We start from the raw sequence: 23,616 nt of genomic DNA, 5'->3' as shown, positions 1-23,616 counted from the left end.
ACGCCTCCCAGTGCCAGGGCTGGAACGGAGGGTGGGGAGGGGGTTCCACTGAGCCACCAGACGCACTGCCCCCGCAGCAACTCCCAAATCGGCCCCTTAAGGCATTGGCAGTGCGACGGTAGAATTCTCGTCTCCCAAATCAGCCCCTTTCCCTGCATTTACATCCGCCCTATCCAGAGGAGGAGAGGGTTTGATCCAGAAAGCACTGCTAGAAAGCTAAAGGCTCTTTGCAGGCTCATCCATCCAGATTCAGCTCTCAGAGCAGGATCACCAGGAGAAAACTGAAACATACAGAAAACAGTTCACTTCTGGCTCGCTGCTCTGGCTTCGGGCAAGAGAAGGTGCACGTGAAGCTTGGGAGGAAGGAGTGGAACGGCAGAGGCCGGGACTTGTTCCAGGAGCCCCCAGGGGACGAGCCTGGCTCCTGAACCTGGAAACGCAGAGGGCTGCTCTCCAACAGGTGGAGGGCTCCCCCTCTAAGCCAGGCAGGAGGAAACAGGGGAACACTCTCTGTCCACGCTGCTCTTGACATCCTCCCACCCCCAAGGGTCTCTCAACCTGTCCACCCCAAGGCCCTGGGAAGAGGAGCAGGGGACGAGCACGCGGGGAGAGGAAGGAAGGAGGCGGCTCTTCTTGGCAAGCTGATGGGTGTGAGTGGTGAGCCTTAATTAAAAAGCCATCCGGGAACAATGGTCTTTTCATATTTGGAGCCTGTTCTGCACAAAGCTCAGCTTGTTCTAGGGGGAGGTCTCTGCTTTGGATTTTTTTCTCTTACTCATTTCCTAGGGCTGTGGCAATGTCTGGCACCCAAGCTCAACCCACTGGAGTGTCCCTTACCCAGAGGGGGTGCCAGGCAGACCTCCTCGACTCCAGAGGTGGTGGCATTCAGACACAAAAAGGAGCAGCCTCGGAGGGCTGTTCTGTTTTGACCCACGGGCTCCCAGAGAGCTCCCGGGCGTTCCCCCAAATAGCTGCCTAAGCCACGGAAACACACACTGGACTTTTCATCAGCCAAACACTCATTTCCCTCTCAAATTACGCTAGACATGCCACAACCAGCAGACGTGGGATGAGGAGTCATGGGTCTAACAGACTGGCCAACAGACACTTCAAGGCTTCAGTGTAAGAAGACGGTGAACGGACATCAGATCGTGTAATGAGACTACCCGCCCCATTTTAACCTACTCCACTCAACCTCACAGACTATCCTTAAGAAAAGCAGTTCTTAAACCAGGGTTAGGGATGGGGGTAGGAGCTAACTCTGAGTGCCTAAGACATCCTGACACTTTAAAAGACCACCTCCACTCTTAGTCCTTACAGCTCCTGGTGGGCAGGCCCCTCTGATCTCACCTCCTGGTATTCACAGCCTTGTGTAGCCCCCTCCCCTTCAGTGTGGGCTGTTCACAGTGACGTACCTCTAACCAACAGGCTACCAAGAGGTCACTTCCAAGATGAGGTTACGGAGACACTGTAGCTTCTGTCTTCCATACACTCCATGCTCCCCCTAACAGAAGCCAAGTGCCATGGTGTGTGCTGCTCTAAGGAGAGGCCCATGTGGCCAGAAACTGAGGGCATCCCCTAGCCAACAAGAATAGAGGCCCCCAATCCAACAGCCCACGAGGAACTGAATCCTGTCAACAAACAAATTAATGAGCTCAGACCCAGGTCCTTCCCCAGCCAAGCCTTCAGATGAGAGTATAGCCCTGGTGGACATTTTCACGGCTGCCTCACAAGAGATCTGGAGGCACAGGGTCTGGCTAAGCCACACCCAGATTTCTGAGCCACAGAACCTGTGAGATAATAACTGCTTGTTGTTTTAAGCCACTAAGTTCAGGGGTAATTTGTTATGCAGCAGTAGACGACGAATATATCCTCCATGTTACAAATGAAAAGGAGAAAGTTTTGGCCAGTATGTGGCAGAGCTGGGATTCTCACTTAGGCTAGACTGATCCTTTAAAGGCATTTCCCCCTCACCACGCAGCTTCAGCTATCAAGCTCACTTCTGGGCCCACAGAGCTAGGAAATGACAATAGTCACTGGGTCCCTCCATCACCACAGATGACACATACATACCTAAAATACATGCTTTAATGTAAAAAGACACGGGATTCCTTCAGAATGCAGATCTGAAAGCACAGTGAAGAGAGGAGCTAACATAACCTTCTCCTTTTACAGATAAAGAAACTGAGACTCACAGTCATAAAGCAGCAGAGATGGAACTCGAATGCTGGCCAAGATAGCATGTGACTCTTAGGGATCTGGGAAACTTCAGCCCAAACATACTGAACATACTTCTGATTTGTTAACAAGCTAAGAAAAGTCATCAGGAACCCTGGTCTTCTCTTTCTGGCACCACTGTTAACATTCTGTGGCAGCTGGTCCCCACTTGACATTTCCCCTCTAACCTGGAAGCTTCTCCTATGCATATCCCCCAAGGTCCTTCCACACAGTGAAGGGTCACAACAGGTAGACCGTTTGCCCCTTGGTTAACGTAGGAGTTGAAAATCCTCATCCTCAGCTCACACTGAAGTGCAATCTAAGTGTACTTTGAAAGTCTGTGACGCATCAGGAAGACAACGCAACATTTCAGTCAAGAAAGCTGAATAGGCAGAGGTGTTCTTGCATCTCCAGGACTCCACGAGCTTGCACATCACTAAGACTTCCACTATTTTTACAAACACATACTCTAGACACTTACAGTTAAGATCATAAATAATTAAGACAAAGTAGCCTACGGACATTTTGTGAATATTATTGTTGACTTTTTAAAAATTAGGCTTTTGCTAATTCGCAAGATTGAATAATCTCCAAAATATTTCTAGACATAGCCAGAGACCAGTAGAATTCAAGCGATCCTACATTCTCACTAACTTTTGACATATGTATTTTTTATTATGAAAGTAACAGACATTCACTACTCAGGGTTCAGAAAACCAATTATTAAAAGGAGCCTGTACTTCTACCACCTGGATGTAACCACTCAAGTTAATATTGTTATAGGTATCCTTCAATCTCTCCCTTATGCATATTTTTAAATTAAATTGAAGTCCTATAGTACACACAGCCTCCTTTCATGTAATTTAACATCACTGTTTTCCCACATTCCTAACCATGAGACAGGAGCTTTAAAAGAACCACATAAGAATCTGCCATATGGATGCACCACAGTTTAAATCAATCCCCTGTGAGAGATGTAGATGGTTGCTATTTTTCAGTATTATAAATGTCTGTAATGAAAATCTTTATTTATAAATTCCTCTTGCACAATTGGTGATTTCTTTATGACGCATGAAGGTACTGGATCACCAGTCCTATTCTAGACATTAGGGATAAATTTGTGAAAAAACAAGGATCTCTGCTTCTAAGTGAAGCTTGTATTCTAGCGGGGGAGACAATCAAGGGTAATAAACTTAAAAATTATTTAAGTTTAATTTAAAAAATTATTTTAATAATACTAAATAGTACTATTTAGTATTTTATTAGGCAAAATAAGCTATGGTAGAAAAGATAGGACAGAGTAAGAAGAATCAGTAATTCATGGTGAGACAAGCTACAAATTTAAATAAATCTTATTTTAAAGCTTTTTGACATACACTGCCAAACTACCCTCCAGAAAGGGTACACCGATTTTTCCACTCCCTCATCATAACGGGGTATTCGCTCTATAAAAAAAATCTTGGTTGAAAAAAACCAAGAAAGCTCAATCTTGCTAGTAAACAAATAAGTTAAACCAATGAGCTATCATTTGGTTCTTCAAATGGGCAATCTGAATACATTCTTTATATAAGTTGTCCATTTGTATTCTTTGCTCATTTTGTATCCTTTGCTCATTTTTCTCTTATCTTTTTCTATCATTGATTTTAAGAGCTCTTTATATACTAAGGATATTTAGGACAAACTTTGTCAATTACATGTGTCATCAATATCTTTTCCCAGTTTGTCATATGCCTTTAAATATACTATTAGTGACCAGCATAAAGAACTTTTTTAAATGTAGTAAATCAGTCTTTTCCGTTATGATTTCTTCACTAGAAGAGTCAGGCCTAATATCCCTCCCTGCCCCATATTCAGATTAATATTCACCTATACTTTCTTCCAGCTCTTTTGTGATTTAAGTTTTACTTATACCTCTCTAATTCATGCAGAATGTATGGTAACATACACTGTGAAGAATGGCTCCAGTTTAAGTTTTCCCTATTTGTTTATCTAACTGTCTTATAATTATTTACTACATAATTGCATAATACTAGAGACAGTAAAGCACAGTGATGAAGGCCACTGGTTCTGTTGCCAATCAGATCAGTGTTCAAGTCTGCATAACTGGGTAAGCTACTTCAACTCTCTGAACCTCAGTTTCCTCATCTATGAAAAGGAACTATATGTAGTGTCCAACTCATACTATTCTTGTGAAAATTAAATGAGATGAGTTCATGTAAAAGTGTTTAACATAACACCTGGCACTTAGAAGTACTGGAAAATGTGAGCTGTTATTATTTTAATTCCTCTCACTTATTTGAAATGCTACCTTTCCCAGACACATTTCTATCTGATTCCATTCCACTGAGTGGTCTCTAATATATTCCAACCGAGTTTTCCTGGTATACGAGAAAGCTAATGATTTTTGAAATTTTACTTTGTAACTGAACTCTGTACTTAATTCCATGTAAATGTGTCTTGGGTTATTTTAGGAAGACAGTAACACCTGCAAATAATTTTCATTGTTTCTTTTTAAACATTATTTGACTTTGGTTTGTATATCCTGGCCAATGCAATAAGGCAAGAAAAAGAAATGAGTACAATGGGCAATCTTTGTTTATCCCCAATTTCCTTTTGGTTCACCATTAAGTCTCCAACTGTCGGAGCTGCTGGTTTCTTCATTGAATTAATGCAATCCCTTTGTAGCAAAGTTTTTTAAAAAATTTCTCAGCAAACTAGAAATAAGAATAGAGAACTACCAAATGCCTTTTTGGATATATGTTTTTCTTCTTTGTTCTACTTACACCATGTATTTGGAGAATAGACATTCTAATCTTAAGCCCCTCTTACATTTCTGGGATAAACCCTATGTGGTCATGATTCTTTTAAAATACTGTGGAATTCAAGCTGTGACTGTTTTAGTTGGCATTTTTGCATCTATACTTGTGCCTGAGCTCAATCTTCAGCCTTTTTTTTTTTTTTTTTTTCGGTACGCGGGCCTCTCACTGTTGTGGCCTCCCCCGTTGCGGAGCACAGGCTCCGGACGCGCAGGCTCAGCAGCCATGGCTCACGGGCCCAGCCGCTCCACGGCATATGGGATCCTCCCAGACCGGGGCACGAACCCGTATCCCCTGCATCGGCAGGCGGACTCTCAACCACTTGCGCCACCAGGGAGGCCCTTCAGCCTTATTTTTGTGTAATCTTTGTAATGATGTTGGTTCCCAGAGCTGTGCTAGCTTTGTAAAACCAACTGGGATGCTTTATTTCTTTTTCTATATTCTGAAACAGTTTATTGAACAATTAATTATTTTGTCCCCCAAAGTTTAAAAGAATTCATCCATTAAACTGCATGCATCCAGAGCCCTCTTTGGAAGTTTTTTTTTTTTTTTTAATGCTTAGTTTCTTCCCTAGTTCCTAGTTTAAAGACTCAGACTTCTGATTCATCTAGAACAGACATGTCAACTGAGATTTTCAAAGTTGCTGTATTTTAAGCTACTATATTTTATTTTTTATATTATAAAATAATTATTTCAAATATAACTTTTAATTTGTTACTCCTTTTTTCTATCATGTCAACTCACTTTTAGTTTATTTTCTCTCTTCTTAGACATTATAGTGGTTTAGTCTATTTCCTTGACTTTTCCCCAAATAAATAGCTCTTAGATTGATCACTTCAATGTTTTCGTCTGTTTTTTTAATTCACTGTCAGCATTTCCATCTTATTAGGCTTGTTTTATTCTTTCCAACTTGAAGTTGAATACTTAATTCATTTATTTTCATTTTCTCTTATTTAATAATGAAAGGATTTAAAGCTATGAACACACCCCTGAATAAAACTTTGGTAACAACCCATACATTTAGATACACAGTTCTCAGTATTTCCTAATGATTCTGTAACAGTACTTCCTCTTTGACTCAGGTGATTCAGGAGAGTATTTCTTAATTTTCAAGTAACTGGATTTCATTAATATTTTTAATATTAAGTATTCTACAGAGGATAAAAACATCTCTGAAAGAAGATGAAGAAACTCTGGCAAGGGGGAAAAAACTTTTAAGCAGAAAACACCACTTAATGCTTAGTTTAAAAAAAACAAAACTACTTATATAATGCTGTGATGGCTGTATCCAAGTATATGTGTTATAGAAGGGATATAACAGCAGGTGATTCTGGGGAACTGAGAGATTGAGGGGCAGGCAGCACAGGAAGAGAGGGAAAAGGAACTCTCTTCTGTATCTTCTGAAAATATTATGAGCAGGTATTGCCTCTTTAAAAATTAATTTAAAAAGCAAAGCCATCTCTCAATAAATGGAATGAAACCATCCCAGATATACTAAGTATATAACCAAGTAAATTTCCATACTTTGATGAAATTTAGAGATTGGTTTTATTAAGCGAGACTTGGCTCCAAGATGATAAACATCTGGGGCTAGAAAAGGGAAGAGAAAAAAAATGATCTCTAATTCTGAAATCTCCAAGTTCAGAAGAATTAAGAGCTTCAAGGCAAAGAAAGTACAAAAAAAAAAAAAAAAAGAAAGAAAGAAAAAACGTTTAGTCAGGTTTCAATCAGGCTACCATCTTGAAACCTGAAATTCCTGAATGTACAGCCAAGAAGACAGCAGACTTCCCAGCTTCCTCGACCTCCTCACCACGGCTTTCCCATTGTAGGAATGCCCCATATTGCGCATCTTGGTTGTTGCAGTCTTATTACTTAAAATGAATTTAAATCCCAAATTAATTCAATTAAGTGATGATTTTAAGCATTATGCCACTGTCAACTCGTTTCCCACAAACTTTGCAATACCAAGTTAAAAAAAAAAAAAGAAAGAAAAAAGAAAAGAAAAGAAACCCAACTCTGTAACTCAGTTTTCCAATTTATGTTGAAGAAATCTGTTTTCCACTTTCTAATTTCTGCAACTGGGAAATTCTGTATATTATGTTACCATATAATGAAGGATGCCAGTAAATAGAAAGCCCACACGCCTGCATACACAACAGATTACACTGTGTGTAATTGCAAACACTACTACGTTATGTACTCCTGGGAGTATTATTACTGAGAGGTTGTTATTTAATGCCTCATCTATTTAAAAAAAATTCATTCCATATGGATGAAAAATGAGTACACTAGCCTGAATATGGGGAAAAAATAAAATGTAATCATAGATCACTTAAAATCTATACCATTTTATACAAGCATAAGATGGGACAACCAAGACTTAGGAATTCAGAGTGTCTCAAATTACAAGGTATGAGCTCATTGCTGGCTACTAAGATCTCCATCCTGGCAGTGGGACTAGAGGAGGCCAGCAGAAGTCACAGCCATCCTCTATACTTTCCTGGACCATTTAAGAAATTCATAAGAGGACACAGCACCTTGGGACTTCCACTGACAGCACCCATGGAGGCACAGCCCCGTGGGAAGGGAGCACTGGGCAAGGCCCTCTGACAGCTAAGAGGCTCTCCCTCCTGAGGACAAGCCAACCAGACAGACAACCACAGAGCCTGGTGAAGAACACCCAGCTCCAGAGAAGGAAAGAGCCCCACCTCCATCGACCACCCCTGTACCAAAATGGAGTTCAGGACTTTGCACGGTGCCCCATTCACCCCCTTTTGACTTGGTGAGCACAGGAGGCTCAGCAGCCATTGCTGCTAAAACAAAAGACAGATGACAGGAAAACCTACTGCCCTTTGGCCGTTCCGAGCACAGGGGAAGTGTAAAAGTGCATAGGGGGGAAAGCAGGCCAGCTGCACGAATCCCTTTTTGTCCAGCAGTAATTAATAGTATAATCCACATTTAAGATGCATTAAAGCGAAAATGCTGCGTTATCAGACTGCCCGCGCATCGCCTCAAAGCAGGACCTCCCCTGCTGACCTGCGGAGCCAGGTTACCTCATCTCAGCCTCCTCCTCTCAGGGGAACTGACTCTAGACACCTCATAAAAGGACGGAGCTGGCAGCCAGGAGTCTCAACTTGGCCGAACACTCCGCGTCTGTCTTTGGAAACCACTCCCTCCACGGGCAGGCTGTCTGGCACACACACAAAATAAGGAGTCATTAAAATCAGGTCATAGACTCTCTGGCTAACACACAGCATTTCAATGTCACAAGTCCCCCTGATGGAGTTTTAAGGTTTAAGCTAACCCCCCAAAATAATGCTGGGAGGATGCGAGGAGAGTTAAGACACCCTTCAACTCGATTTGGTGGGCTGCCCTTTTTGGGTGTTTCATACGAATTCCGGCGGCACCAGGTGAGATTCTATCAAGGAGTAGAAGCCAGCTGCTGCTGTCTAGGCCTGAGGCGTATGCTCTTCCACCACGACTGAAACACTATCTTCAGAGAGAGGCAAGCTATTAGCTCATCAAGCACATTCAAGCTACAACCAAACGTCACCGCCACTTAAAACCAGAGGCGTCTGAAGGAGCAGTCTTCTCAACTACGCTTTGAAGCCACCGCAGACTGAGGACTCGGACTCAGTTCTCCAACACCACCCATCTGGTGGAACAGGTACAACCAACAGTAGCCGGAGAGCCCTGGGCTCCCGTTTAGCCCCACGATGCACGGGTGTCACCATCTCAGCTCCACCCACCTCCGTACCGGGTCACGGCCCAAGCCCATGGCAGATGTCTGACGGTGGCCACGTGCTAGGGCAGCAACTGGCCTCCATCCCGTAAGTCCTCCTTGGAGCTCGGTTGAAGCCACTTATTTCTCAATCTTGGCAATTGGATATTAAAAAGAGGGATGTCAGAGAAATCATTCTGACCTCGAGTTTTTGAGATCCTGGCGCGTACGACATGATCTGGGCACCTAATTACCTACACCTGTTTCAAAACTGCTCCTTTAAGATCTTTACCTAGAACCTAACACCTTCCTCCATAGTGACATTTAATCACTCTAATGTAATACGAAAAAGAGCAATTCCACATAGTTCAATCTAATACCACCAGGGGCTGGCCAAGGCATGAAGCACCATTTGCACTATCACTTCTAGCAGAAAATGTATCCATGGTGGTTCTAGAAACATGTCCCCATTCTATGAACATGCTTCCTTCTGAGGCTGCCAAGAAAGCCATGGTCCAGTGACTAGGCACACCACCCGAGCACACAGGAACAACAGGCCACAGACCTGGCACTCATGTAGGGGAGGCACCCAGCCTGAGGAGCTGTGCAAGAAACACAGGTGGGTGGGAGTCCTCTATCCCACACACCCCCGCTGCCTACTGTACCCTGCGATTGACCTCGCAGTGTTGTCGGGCTCCCCTGACCTCTGCTCTTCATTGTGCATCTCTAGGATTCTTCCTCAAGAATCCTCTATGAACTCTCTCACAAATACTACCCTTGGCGCCTGACCGCAATCTAACAAAACAATATCACATTATTTGGCGAGGAGAGAAGCTAACAAATTTCACCACAAAGCCTCCCCCTCATTCCCCAGGGAACCTCCTTTGCCAGAACAGGCATCCTTTGCTTCAGTTTCCACAGGGATACTTGGTTAAACTTTACCATCTAGCTCCACCCGGGTCCATGTGGGCTTTTCCTTCTTTGCTGACTGCACCGACTCCTCCAAGAACCCCTGTGGTGGGCCACCTAATAGCACCACCAAGATGTCTCTCTCCAGGCTTCCCTGGTGGCGCAGTGGTTGAGAGTCCGCCTGCCGAGGCAGGGGACGCGGGTTCGTGCCCCGGTCCGGGAAGATCCCACATGCCGCAGAGCGGCTGGGCCCGTGAGCCATGGCTGCTGAGCCTGCGCGTCCGGAGCCTGTGCTCCACAACGGGAGAGGCCACAACAGTGAGAGGTCCACGTACCGAAAAAAAAAAAAACCGATGTCTCTGTCCTCATACCTGGAACCTGTGAATGTGTTACCCTAAATGGCAAATAAGACTTTGTAGATGGGATCAAGATCATCCTGGATGATGGGGGGTGGCGCATGTAATAACAGGGGTCCCTATAACAAGGATGCAGGAGAAGTTCAGAGTCAGACTGAAGTAGATGTGATGAAGGAAGCAACAGGTGGTGTGATGTGAGGAAAGGGTCGTGAGCCAAGGACAGGGGCAGCTTCCAGAATCTAGAAAATGCAAGGAAACAGGTTCTCTCCTCAGAGCCTCCAGATGAAACCAGCCTTGCCAACACCTTGACTTCAGCTCACTGAAACTGATTTTGGACTCTGGACTCCAGGACAGTAAGACGATCAACTGATGTTGTTTTAAGCCATGAAGTTTGCAGTACCGATAATTTGCAATGACATCAATAGGAAACTAATACGCCCCTTCTGGAGAAAGGGGACTGTGACAATAAACACACAGAACCAAGAATGCCCTTGAACTTCAAGGATGAGTCATCCTCACTGGGATCCACAAAACCTTCCTCTCTGGACCTGAAGAGTCAGCTGAATCCTCTCTTTCTCCATCACCAAAAATGAGAACCAAAGGCCCCTGATGCCATAAGCAAGGGTTATGACTTGAGGGTAGTGCTCGGTGGAACATCTTAGCATTAGAAGGAAAAAACTCCCATCCTAGCCTACTGTATTTGAGATTCATAAATATCCACAATAAACCATGAGAACAATAGGAAAACGGTAGTTAAAACAAGACTATATGTGTACGATATTTTGATTTTATCTAATAGAAGATACTGGACTAAAAAAAAAAAAAAATCTACAGGGAAGAATCCCCAGGTCCAAAGTTCCTTTTATCAAACGGACAGAAGCCAGGCCAAGCCAACCTCGCCCAACGGATCCCACAAGTGGGCCGGCCTGAAGTCCCACCTTGATGCCAGGCAGCCAGCGTGAAGCCTTGGAAAGCCCAGGCCCGTGCCCACTGGGCTCATGAAGACAAAGAGAGGAGGGAGGCTCGGGAAGGTGGCGGCGTCCTGCCCACCTCAGTGGTAGCCTGGGGCCACTGGATCTCGCCATCTTGCCAGCACCTGAGAGGCGTGCGCCAGGCAGCCAACACATCAGAAGCTGGCTGCTGGCCGGCCCCAGCTGCCCAACACCTCTGCAGGCGCCAGCTTTCCAGGACTGGGTTTTACACACTACACAGGTACAGGCCACTGTTGACCAAATCGAGGCCTGGCGCCTTGAAGAACGTGCCACACAAAGACCGGCCACACGTGGGGAGTGGAGGCTATCCCACTGCAGAGCAGTGAAAGGCATCTGTGATCCACCTTGGCCTCCACACCAAGAACATTCTTCTCACTGACTTTGCAAAGCAGGATCCCACCAGGGTCTTCCTACTCCAGTCTACCTGGGCTTGCTTTCAACCACAAGTTAGACCTTCCTTCCCCTTAACCCTCCACACCCATATACTACTTAATTCTCCCAATCCTCCAAGTTGTTTACTCTCTCCCAGTCTAGCCCATCTCCTTTTTGTTTAACAGGTAACGTGAAGTATTGTGTTATAATGTTTAGGGTCAGGGCAACTAGGCTTCCTCAGTGGGATTTCAACATGCGATTTCAGTGCACATGTACAAGGAGCTACTTGAAACAAGGTGAAGTAGTCAAAAAAAAAAAAAAAATTCACCCTGTCTTCCACAAAGGATTCTCATTCAGCCTCTGCTTAACAAAGACGCAGCTTCGAATATTCAAAGTCCAAGAGAAGGTGAATTCTGGGAAAACTGGTGTCTAATTTGCCCAAGATTCAAAATCTTTATGCTACTTGACCAGTTTCTCTTTCTTTATCTACTGCTTCTTCTGATGCCCCCCTCAAAATAAACCAGCCCTAGAAATAGAATCCCATCTTCCTTAGCTCTTATGACTAATTGATGGCCTTCTTTTAAAGCCCTGGCACCAGAGCTCTGACTCCAGTAATTTCCTCTTCTTCTATACGAATGTCCATTTACAGCCACTCTGTAACCTCTACGTGAACCAAGCATGTTCTCTGTGCCGCCCACGGATGTGGGATCACGCCCTGGCGAGGGCAGGATAGCTCTGGGGCGGAATCTCTCCGCTACAGTATGAGCTCACTTGGGACCCTACCCAATTTCAACTCCCCAGAGAGTTAGACGAATACTTCTTTTGCTTTAAAGCGCCCTTAAAAATGACAAAGGAATACCAAAGGCTGGATGGGCAACTAGCTGTGATCTCAAGACATGGTTTGGGTTCTTTTACGCTGGGAGTAACGGGAGTGTGGGTGGGCGTCTTGATTTTGTTTTTATTCAGGGAGGCGGGTATGAGAAGATGTCCCAGGAAATATCCTCCATTGGCCACAGGAATACTTAGAAGGAATATCTGAAAGTGCTCCAAATTGTCCCCATCCCAAAGGTTCCCCTCGCCAAGCCACCAAAGCTTTGCTGATACTTTTCTCCACTGCGCTTCCCTGGGCTCCCCACCTATGGCTCGGCTGCCCTCATGTCTCAAGACTGCCTTCTCTTCTGTTCAACACACTACCCTCAGGCTCTCTGATCTGTAGCTGACTTCTTTGATTCCAGGGTGCTAGGAATCGTGGTCCCACACAAAGAGCCTTTCCAGCTTAGCATCCCCCAGTCGGAGCCTGTCTAGGGAGCGGCCCACCCATGCACTCAAATATCCAAGTGGCTCTGGTGTGCCAGGGACTGTCCTATGGGCTGCGGATGAGGTGGTCCGTGAGCCCACCAGGCCAAGACTCCTGCTGCCAGCACGGAGCTCCCATCCAGTTCTTTGGACCCTCCTTTTGCCCCTACTTTTACTTCCTTCTTTTCTGGGAAGGATTTCCCCATTTTAGCCAGAAAATCCTGGGGTTTTTTAAGGGGGTTGGGGAGGCAAGACCTATGTTTTCATGAGTTTTAATCTTATTTTAAAAATTGACTTTAGGCAATAAATGATGAGAATTTCCTTTAATTGAAGGTTTTAGGGGCTCCTGAGCTAAGTCAACCCTCGCTTGGTGTGTGCCGTCACATTCTCAGTCTGAAGGCGCTCTTTCCCTTGAAGACAGAAGCCAGTCTCCGTAAATTCTAAGCGCTGAACTCCCCGATCCTCCTCTGCCATGATTTTATCCCCAAAGCTACAATTCTTCTCATTCAAAGGTTATCCTCCTCAAGCCAACCCCAAACTAACTCAGCATCCAGCTTTGCTTGTGCCCTACTGCTGGTGCCCAAGTTTCTGGCTCCACGAACACTCTGACCGAGCTTCTCAGGAACACGCACCCAGGAGACCTAGCGCTCTACGTGATCACGCTCTCGTAACTACATTTCTTCAGATGCGTCACCCAAGAGTCCCAAACACCGTCACTGGACATGAGGGCAAAACGGTAATACATCTGGCACTTTCTCATCCTGTCTCCTGTCAGGGTTGGGGTTCAATCCGCTTGTGACTTTACAAAGCGATCCCTATGAGGCAAGGATCTTGTGGCCGGTTGATCTTGGGAAGTGGCCCAATGCAGCCGGTAAATGTCTGCCTCACTCCCACTTGATCTTTAAAGACCCAGGAAAGTGGCCCTCAGGCACAACACTAAGCCCCAGAGGGGCCTTGGAATCTTCAATCAGCATCAGCACGTGTGTGTGCGCGTGCGCACGCGCATGTGCACAAGCTGTGTGGTTGATCGGCCACTGCCACCCTCCCACCACGTCTAAACACACACCCACCCTTCCCCACCAGTGTGCCCACCTGAAGCCTCTGCCCAGACCCCCTCCCCCACGCCGGGCCCTCCCAGCCTCACTGCAGCATGGAGGCCGCAGCACTTTCCTGTCCAAACCTGAACTGACCCCGGGCGACTGCTCACACTGCCTGCATCTGCGCCCTCAGGTTAACATTTTCCTTGTGTAGACCTTCCTGCTCTAAAGGGCATGAACCTGGAGAGGGTGAGTCATCACTACTAGCAGGAAGCAACTGCTGGATCCAAGGCTTGACCCAGTTCCTCGAGAGATTCCTCTGCCCCCGCCCCCCTGCCCCCGCTTCTCATAGCACGCTCAGGTTCACCCACCCCATCCCCTCTCTCTACAGCCTTTTCAAGATCTCTCCCTCCATCTACCCACAACTGGGACTGCTTATTTGTTTAGTCCACTGGTAAGAAAAATGAGCGGGCTGTCTGCCATTCCTGGCGGGGCATAAACACTTAAAAAAAAATGTACGTTCCAACTCTGCTTGGGTCGGAAACCGAGCTCTTTAACCTTGCGAAAGAGCCGCAGACATTCCATGGGAATTGACTGTCACCACTCCTTATCATCACGGCAAGACAAAATCACTTTACCCTGCAACATCTCACACGGACCCTTCACATTCTTGGTCTGAGAGCTGAGCACATAAGAGAAAGAAAGCGGACACCCCAGAAACGTGGGAAAGGCCACTGTCACCAGTACGAGAGGCACCAGCACCCCGATTACTCTACAGAGGTGTCAGGATACTTTCTGTTAAAGTTTGTTTAAATAAATATAATGACCCACATACGAAAACTTGACATTGGAAGAACATTTCCCTGGTGATCGAGACCAAATTTCAGATCAGATCAAAGGGAGATTAGATTGCCCAGGGAAACCATAAAGAGGCCCGACATTGCTATCGTTCTATGAAAAAATAAAGACACAGTTCTGATTTCTTACAAGGAGTTTCAAAATAAAAGGTCTCCAGCTTAAATTTGGCAAGAGAAACATTCCCCACACAGCCCGGAAGGGCCAGGAATGGCCTCACCGTATGGAACACCTTCTGAAACACACAGAAAGTGGGAAACGTAGAACACATGGAATAAACCACTGAGAAACCAGCCGCCCAGGCCAGACCCACCATGCTGACTTTGGCAGCACTTGTCAACCAGAACTCGGCAATAAAGTTACCGAAACTGAAATCAAGTGGCACTGATCAGTTCAGACCTCCAATGCTCGGTTCGACTCAGTGATTCTTCGATGTCCTACATGGGCTAGACATTTTTCCATTCAAATGCTGACTAGTTTAAGGGTTAGGTTAGGGAGTCACAGGCATGGTCATTGGTCCTTTTCTTTCTTATTCTATCTAGCTAAAAGTGGGGACAACATTACAAAGCATGACGTGTAACTGCACCATTAACACCTATAGCTTTATGCACCAGGAACTACGGTAAACATTCTACCTGCACACTTGGTTCCATTCTCCTGACAACCTGTGAGATGGGTACTAGCACCGATTCTGTTTTGCCCACAAGGAAATCGAGGTCCAGGGAGTCCAAGTAACTTTCCCAAGGTCACACAGTTAGGTGAGAGCAGAGCACGAATCCAGTCCCTGGTTTCTCAAACACCAGAGCCTTTGAGAGCACAAGACATTCTCCTGGTAGGGTCGCCTGTATACCAGCCAACAAACCAATCGTGAGCACTGCCTGCAGCATGTCTGGTTCCTACATGAAACAGTTTCTGGCCAGAAGCTCGTCTTGATCTGTCCTTCTTCTCTACACACTCTGCCAACCATGGAAAAGCCCGCTCATCTCAAGAGGAGTACAGCTCGTGGTTCCCTTCCTCATACAGGCCCTCAGAGGCTGAGTCCCCATCACGCACTCAGGTGGTTCTGAGGCCTCCCTCTGTCTGGATTCTGAGCCATCCTGGGGTGAGGCGTGGGGCAGGGAGCAGAGACCGTCTCCCTACGATCCACCCCCACTCCATGCCCCCAACACTCTTCCACTTGATGCCCTGCCTGCCCTCTGGAGTTCAAAGTCAGATCTGAACCAACTGCTAGGTGATCCTCTTAAGACACTTAGCCTCTCGGTTTTTCCAAAAAAGATGACATGTCCCCACCCTGCATACCTTACAGAACAACTGTGGGGATTAGTGGAATGGACACAGGCTCCAGGGCTTTGAAAAATAAAGCCTCTTAAATTCCTTTCCCGTTTTCCTCAGACAGATGTGACACCTTCTCCCTTCTATTTAGAATTTATTTAGAATTAAACAGTTTAATACTTGAGTGGCTAACTCAGGGGCCTAAACAGTGACGCCGAGTGCACATGTAGTAGCTCAATAAAACATCGATGGGGCTCAGAGCCACGAGGAAAGACGCAACCCCGCGGGTGGAGCTTGCGGCTCCGGGGCGAGGGGCCCGGCCAAGCTCACAGCCGTCCCTCCAGTCACTCAAGGCATCCCTGACTCCTCCTCTCCTGCCCCACACCCCACCTTCAACATACATTCAAACGGTGACCGCTTACAGTGTCCCTCAAAATTTCATGTCCACCCAGAACCTCAGAATGTGTCCTTATTTGGAAATCGGCTCTTTGCAGGTATGATTAAGTAGAGGTCATACTGGATGAGGGTGGGTCCCAAATCCAATGACTGGTGCCCTCAGAATGGAAGAGGACACACAGGAAAGAAGGCCATGTGAAGACCGAGGCAGAAATTAGAGGCACTCAGCTACCAGCCAAGGAATGCCAAGGACTGCTGGCATCCAATGGAAGCTAGGAAGGACCCTTGGCTAAGCCTTCAGAGGGGCCACACGGCCCTGCTGACACCTTGATCTCAGACTTGGAGCCTCCAGAACCGTGAAAAAACAAACTTCTGCTGTTGTGAGCCACTCGGCTTGTGAGTCTTCACTCTGGCAGCCACAGGACACTAACACACCACTTCGCACCCCTGCGCCGCGAGGGCCCTGGCCAGAGCCGCCTCTTGCCCAGCTGGCTGCAATTATCTCCCTCTGGTCTCCGTGCTCCCACCCTCTTGCCAAGCACGGCTGCCAGAGGGAGCCTGTCCAGTGGCGGCCTTGTCACGTCACTCCTGCGGACGAATCCCCCCGAAACGGCCATCCGGTTCAGAGCAGTGGGGAAAGCCTCGCAGTGGCCTCCGAGGCCCTACAGGATGTACCCCGTCCCCTTCCCACACCCACTCCAGCCGCGTGGGCCTCCTTCCAACCCCCCAGACACGCCAGGCGCGCTCCACGCGGGATTTCTGCAGGAGCTTCTCCCCGTCCAGAACTCTCTCCATCACTTACCCCCTCCAGTCTCTGCTCTCACGTCGTCCCCTCCCGAGGCCCTCCTCGCCTGCAAACCGCTGTCCTCCACGGCACTCCCTCTTCCCCTGCTCGGCTTTTTCTCCGCAGCATTTAACCTCTCTTGAAACACTGCATTTTTCTTACTAATTACGTGTACTTAGGGAGCGGAGAGAGTATAAGTTCCATGAAGACAAGGATGGCTCCCTTCCCCCACCGCAGGGGCGCCAGCACCCAGAACACTGGAGACGTCCTCAAACATTTGATGAAAAAGTGGACAAAAGGTCAAGGGCAGGCAGGAGCCTGAGGCCAGAGGCAGCAGCACCGTGCAGCGCAGCCCCAACCCTGGGAGCTTGAATGGGGCAAGCGGGCCGAGCGGGAGGGGCTGGGCTCAGGGCCACAGGGCTCCCAAGTCCTCGCAGGCAGGTGGAAAATGCCAGGTATCAAGGAGCCACTGTAGGCTCCTGATCAGGAGAACGAGAGGAAGAAAAGAGGGCAGGGTCTCTTGACCTTGGCACTACCGATGCCTTGGGCTGAACAGTTCTTTATGGGGGTGGGAGGCTGTCCTGCTCACTGTAGGAGGCTTAGCCGCACCCCTGGCCTCCACCCACCAGATCCCGGTAGTATCTCCCCCCAAGTTACGATAATCACAAGTGTCTCCAGACATTGTCACATGTCCCTCTGGGACGAGGGGAAGGGAAAATCGGCCCCTTTGAGAACCACTGCAATAGAGTTTCTGTGGTAATGTGTACACAGAGTGACCCCAGAAAGCACATACCTACAAGGACCAACAGGGAACATAGGTGAGCGAGCTGGCCAGGTGTAAGGTACACCTGTGACAGGGACCCACCCTGGCGACCTAAAAAGCACACGTCCTTTCTAAGAGGGGCAGTCACTGCTCTAGCTGGCTTTTGCCCTCAAGGTCCGAGAAGTACCAAATCCCCCCATTTTTTTTTTCCAGGAGAAGTTTCCAATCCAGATCTTTATGATGAAATATGTCTATTTTTAAAATACCATAGGTGCTGAACAAAACTCGTCTCTAGGCCAGGTTTTGCCTGCAGGCCACGACTTTGAAATCTCCAGATAGAGGCTGCCTAGAGGCAGAGGATGGGTGGACTGGAGATTCCTCAGAACCTGCAGGAGTTCAGCCACAAAGGGATGGGGCCCGGACTCGGCCTGTGAGAATGAGGCTGAAGAAAAGGGCCAAGTCCCAGAAACTTAAGTTGAAATGAGATAAGCACACCAGAACAACTCCCCAGATGTTACTAAAACACAGGCCTTCACTGCAGGTGTCCGAGTAATAGCTGCAGATTTGGAAGAGTCTCTTGAAGATGAAAATGAACGCACAAAGTCCCACCCTTAATTCCAGAAGGCGTGTGAGCCTGCACCTGCATGATCCTAAGCCTTAAACCCGTCCTGGACAAGGCCAAGGCCTCCCCATCTTCACACTGGTCAGGAACCAGCAGGGCCACCTGCAAGGACCTTCCCCTGCCTTTCAATCCACCCAGACCACCAGCCGAGGAACAGCCAGATAGAGATCAACCTCCCCCAGGAATTGGGGCAACGTCACCATGCTGATGAGAACGCTTCCTGCCGCCCCTGCCAGGTCCAAGCACCTTCCGGATTCCCTCCCATGATAATCTGGACCAAGAAGGACCCCTAAGGCATCCTTCAAGACGGTCCCTTCGTGTTAAAGAAAGTAGGGCTTAGGCAAGGGTTAAAGTGAGCATCTGAAGTTTGGTGGAATCACAGCTCAGGTCCACAACCTCAAAACCACCAGGCACACTTCGTGTTGCTTTGCCCCCACCTACACTGATCCCAGAGCCTGGAGCAACCAGGAGAAGGTCGCTCTGACAACACACACCATCGTGTCGGTCCAAGGCAATGTGACTTCATCTATGCTAGGCGGTGACAGGAAGCAGAAGAGCTGAGTGACACATCCATTTCTGGACAGGCCCAAGGTTGGGGGGTGCGGGGAACCACAGCAGCTTTCTGTAAACGGGGTAGAATGACCTCCTTTAAGTGCCGTCATCTTCTGAGAGAAAGTTATCCTATAACAAAGCATTATCATAATTAAATAGCATCGTCCCCGGCATGGTGCATCACCAAGAGCAGAGGCGCAGGCTGCCTTGATCGGCATCAGAGGCTGGGTCTGATCAAGGTCACTGGAGAAAAGGTAAAACAGTCAGAGGCCCCTAATCTCACTTCCACGCTGCTCTACTTTGCTTGAGGTGAATGAAATAACTGAGTCTTTGGCAGAGGAAGGAGGAGGCTGGGTGAGCAGGGGAAGGTAGGAGAAGGGAGGGATGAGGCAAGACAACCTCCCACGGGCGGTGCCTTCCACGTGAAGGCAGCAGACTCCAGGGAGTTACTGGCCGGCCTCCACTGAGCCTCACGATATCCCACAGGCCTGGGTCTCCTCCCCCTGCTTTCCCTCCCCCACCCACAGGCAACAGCACCATCCACGGTGATGGTGATGGTGGCAGGGTTAGAGATTCTCCAACCATCGCAACGCAAGCCTCACTCTCCCTTCACCCAACCAGCAAGAAGTGGCTGCAGAGAAATCCACGTAAGACACACTAGGAACCTCTGGACTGGACCCCGAGGCATGGGGACACAGAGACAAAACTCACTGGCACCGGCGTTCAGTGAGGCCAGAACAGCCAATGGGAGCCGTGGGCTGGTCACCCCCAAATGCCTCCCAGAATCCAGTTGCCCTGATTTGCAAGCTGATTATGGGGAGAAGAATCTGGGGTCTGAAGGCATCTAAATGACTTGGCCATGTAAAAACACTAAATCAAGCAGCCGTACGCTTTGCAGACCCACTCCACAGAGTGTCCAGCTGTGCCTGATCCCAGCAGCTCTGAAGTCACACGCCCCCCCTCCCCAGCCCCCCCACCAAGCCCAGGGGCACAGGGAGGCCCAGCCCCCTGTCCCGGGTACCACGGGGTCTCTCTACTCCCCGACGCAGCACCCTCCTGGCCTTCCCCCAGATCATCCCGCCCATCTCCTAAAGACGCTGCTCGGCCCTCTCCCTCATATGATTTCCTCATGTATCCATTTTACGGAACCAACTTGTTTGTCAAGAGGAGGAGACAGTTCCCACATGTAGAAAACTCACACCCCAGGGAGGAATGAAGAGGGGGCCACCGAGCACTTGTTGACAGAAGACGCGGACAAGAGCGATTTGGAGGAGAAGAAAACGTCTGGTCAGCTCTGCAAGTTAAACAGGAGCATCCCCCCCATGGCTCCCCCGCCGGGTCCCCAAGGTGGGAGGGCCCCGGGAATAAGCCGGAGCTCCATTGTCGTTTGCGGGAGCTCCACCTCTGGGAATGGATTTGATGTCAAGTGTCAGCAAGTAAATTGCTATTGGCTTCTCAATAAGCAGCAGTAGTGAGCTAAGTGTTTCCCCGTATTGTGCGGGCTCTCACAGACTCAATACGGCAGTATTGACAGCACAATCACACAGTAATCCAGGCTCCACTAATACCTACACTTCCTCAATGAAAATACACTTTCCACTTGGACATCAGCCCATTAGCCTTGGGCTGGAATCTCCGGCCTCCCCCGTCCCCCAACCACCCCTGGGCCCTGGAACTGGCATCTCGCCCCCGAACGCCCCGGCCAATGCGAACAACCCAGCCAGCATATTGTCAGGGCCCAACCTAAAAGATAAACAGCCAGAGACCTACAGGAAAAGGCCTGCTCTCTCCATCTATAAATCACCAGTGGGAAGGAAAGAAAAGTGATCCAACTCTTTAAGGATAAAAATCTCAGCAGTCGCTGAGGAAAACTGATGTTCCCTTGCAAAGCAAAAGATGTTCACTCTGGGAAGATGCATGTCTTCAAGTTTTCAGAGAGACGAAGAAACTCAAACTTCACCCAACACAACGCAGGGATGAGACAAGCTCTAACTATCACGCCAGGTGCTAGGTTTCCAGAAGGCAAGTCCCCACATCCTAGCAGTCTTAGATAGATATACATGCTGAAGGGTCTGCTAATTTAATAATAAATACCGTGCAAACACAAGCTATTTTTCAAATGCATCTCTCACCAATTTTCATTTGACTTTCAGAACATCCTGGAGTACGCAAGAGACAAGATTTTATTACAGAGACCAATGAAACAGAGAAGTTAAGTGACTTACCTAAGGTCACACAGCTAGTTAGCAGTGGATTTGATATCAGAGGCTAGACTAGAGATTGGCAAACTTTTTTCCGTAAAGAGCTAGGTAAATACTTTCGGCTTTGTGGGCCGTTCAGTCTCTGCTGCAACTGCTCAGCTCTGTCACTGTAGCACGAAAGCCACCACAGACAACACGTAAACGAACAAGCTTGGCTGTTTTCCAAATGTTATTTATGGACACAAGTACAATTTTTGCATAATTTCATGTGTCATGAAATAACATTCTTTTTTGGACTCCCCTCACCATTTAAAAAGGTAAAAACCATTCTTAGCTCGAAGACCATACAAAAACAGGCGCTGGGTCAGATCTGGCCTGCAGGCTTATAGTTTGCCGATCCCAGCCCACTGGGAGACTTGTAAATATCTAGAATACCACAGGCAAAAAAGACCAATCATTCTCAGGCTCACTCCAACTGTAATAGTCTCGTCCAGTGAAACTGCTTGACCATCCGACACCAAACACAAACTCCGGCCCCCAAGTGTCCAACATCAACACAGCTGTGCACCCATAACACGCTGGCCGAGTCTTAAGACTTCTGTAGAAGCACTGCCTTTTAATGGGAATTTCTGCACAAATTTCAAAGTTAAGAAACTTTCCATAAACGCACAGGGCACGCCAAAGCCAGTGCGGGAGTAATATGCTAACTGCAGAAGGCATTTATGTCCAAAACCAGCACACGTGTATTTAACAGTGTCGTTAAATACAGTGTTGGGGTGAGTGGACGCCCCAGCTCCCAGAAGGGGTTTCCGTCTCTCTGTGTTTAGTAAGAAGAAATGTGGCCAGAAAGGGGTTAAGGCCCTTCCAGGCTGTGATCTGATAAATGGCTGTGCAGAAAGCAGGTTCCCTCACTTTGAGATATGATGTCACTAACCTTTATTGATCCACTATCAGAGAACTTTGCTTATCTCTCTCCTGTGATATACTGCCCCTCCTGTGCTCAACTAGTGTTTAATACACTGCCGGCTGCCCCGCACTCCTCATCCCTCAACAGCGTGGCGAGAGGCTGCCACGGGGGCCGATATTTTACAGCCAGGCCTCGCCAGCACAAAAGACTCCCTACCACGGTGGGGAAGGCACGCCCGCCTCCCACCTCCTTCCCGGCTGCCAGGTCCCAGGTGTACCATGACAGGGGGCCAGGGGAGGACAGGATGGAGCAGGGACCCTCTGAGCATCTCCCTTTTGCGTTTTTTAGAAGCACAACTCCAATCCCTTCAAGCTCCAGCTTCTTCTCCTCCACTGTGAAAAGACAACTGTCAGCCCACCATGTTCAGGAGGCAGAATGGAAGCATCTCTAAGAAAACCTCCCAGGAGAGAAACGAGCTTCCTGTTTTTCCCTTTCCACAGTCAAGACCTCAGTCTACCAGGAGCTGGAAAACACTGCCCATCGAGGTATGGGACAGTCATTCAAGAGGAATCACGCCAGGACCAAAGCCAGAGAACGTAGCCAGATGTGGCCAGGCAGGCTCAGATTCTGAAAGATAACAGGGTACCACAGCCCAGACAGCATGATGCCGGAGCCGCCACACGTGAGGTTTGGGGGCCTCCCTCCCTCCTCCCAACCCACAGCTGGACTGGGCGTGATGCACAGCTGGTGCCACCCCCAAGGGTGGGAGAGCCAGCAAGTGCCGACAGGAGAAGACTGTTACACTGAAGGGCTGGCATCAACCTGCTCCCTTCCCCGCCACCAACCTCAGACGCCTTGGAAGGACTCGCAGCCTCAGCCAAGGCCCCACCTGTTGCCCCCGGAGGAGCCCGTGGACAAGACTTTGCATCTCCCGCCCCATCCCTGCCAACAGGGGCCGTGGGCAGCCAGGGAGAGCCAGCATGCCCTTCCACTGCCCTGGGGCACCCAGAATTTGCCTAATTGAACATTAACAAGTTGTTACAATAAAGTTCCTCTATCCTGAGCTAGAAACCTTTTCGGCAACAACAACAGAAGTCTTGTTCCAAACCGCTCTCAAAGCCAGGCCTCAGCCTCGACAGGTGTGAACAAGATTTAAACACCTCCTACAATACAATGCAATCCAAACAAAGGGGAAAGTCAATCCCAACCTCCTGGGGTTTCTCCTTGTCTAACATCTTCTTCACTCACTCAGCCCAAGGGAGCCAAGTGAACGCGTGGAGAGGCTGTCTCCAGGCCAGGGCTTGGAGACCGAACCAGCCCTGAAGCAGGATCCTTTGCCACCCCCCCACCCACCGCGGGCCACCAATCCAGTCACCCTCTGGCAGAAGGGGAGGCCATTAACGCCTCACACCCAGTTCCTGGGTCCCCAGGACCTCCAGGTGCACCTTCCATCCATCCCTAACTCAGCCAGCAGATGGACCAAGCTTCCCACACTACCTGACCCTAGCTCAGCACTCAGCTCTCCCACCTGAGAGGTAAGCAGAGGAA

The 23,616-nt window shown here is 48.2% G+C and overlaps 1 protein-coding gene across 7 annotated transcripts in view; it reads right to left on the bottom strand.

Moving 5' to 3' along the window:
- The window catches only part of ZFHX3 (zinc finger homeobox 3), a 255,057-nt gene that overhangs the window by 203,745 nt on the left and 27,696 nt on the right, over window positions 1–23,616 (bottom strand). Inside the window, exon 1 of one of the 7 annotated variants that reach the window (XM_060085122.1) lies at window positions 8,087–8,167. The exons of the other annotated variants lie outside the window; for them this stretch is intronic. The gene's annotated coding sequence lies outside the window, so the exon portion shown is untranslated. Of the gene's footprint in view, window positions 1–8,086; window positions 8,168–23,616 lie in introns of those variants that run through there. 7 annotated transcript variants of the gene reach the window in all.

Source organism: Mesoplodon densirostris, chromosome 19 (assembly GCF_025265405.1).
Source record: "Mesoplodon densirostris isolate mMesDen1 chromosome 19, mMesDen1 primary haplotype, whole genome shotgun sequence".
NCBI lineage: Eukaryota > Metazoa > Chordata > Mammalia > Artiodactyla > Ziphiidae > Mesoplodon > Mesoplodon densirostris.
The sequence above is the reverse complement of the archived record's forward strand: the minus strand, read 5'-3'. Positions and strand labels throughout refer to the sequence as shown.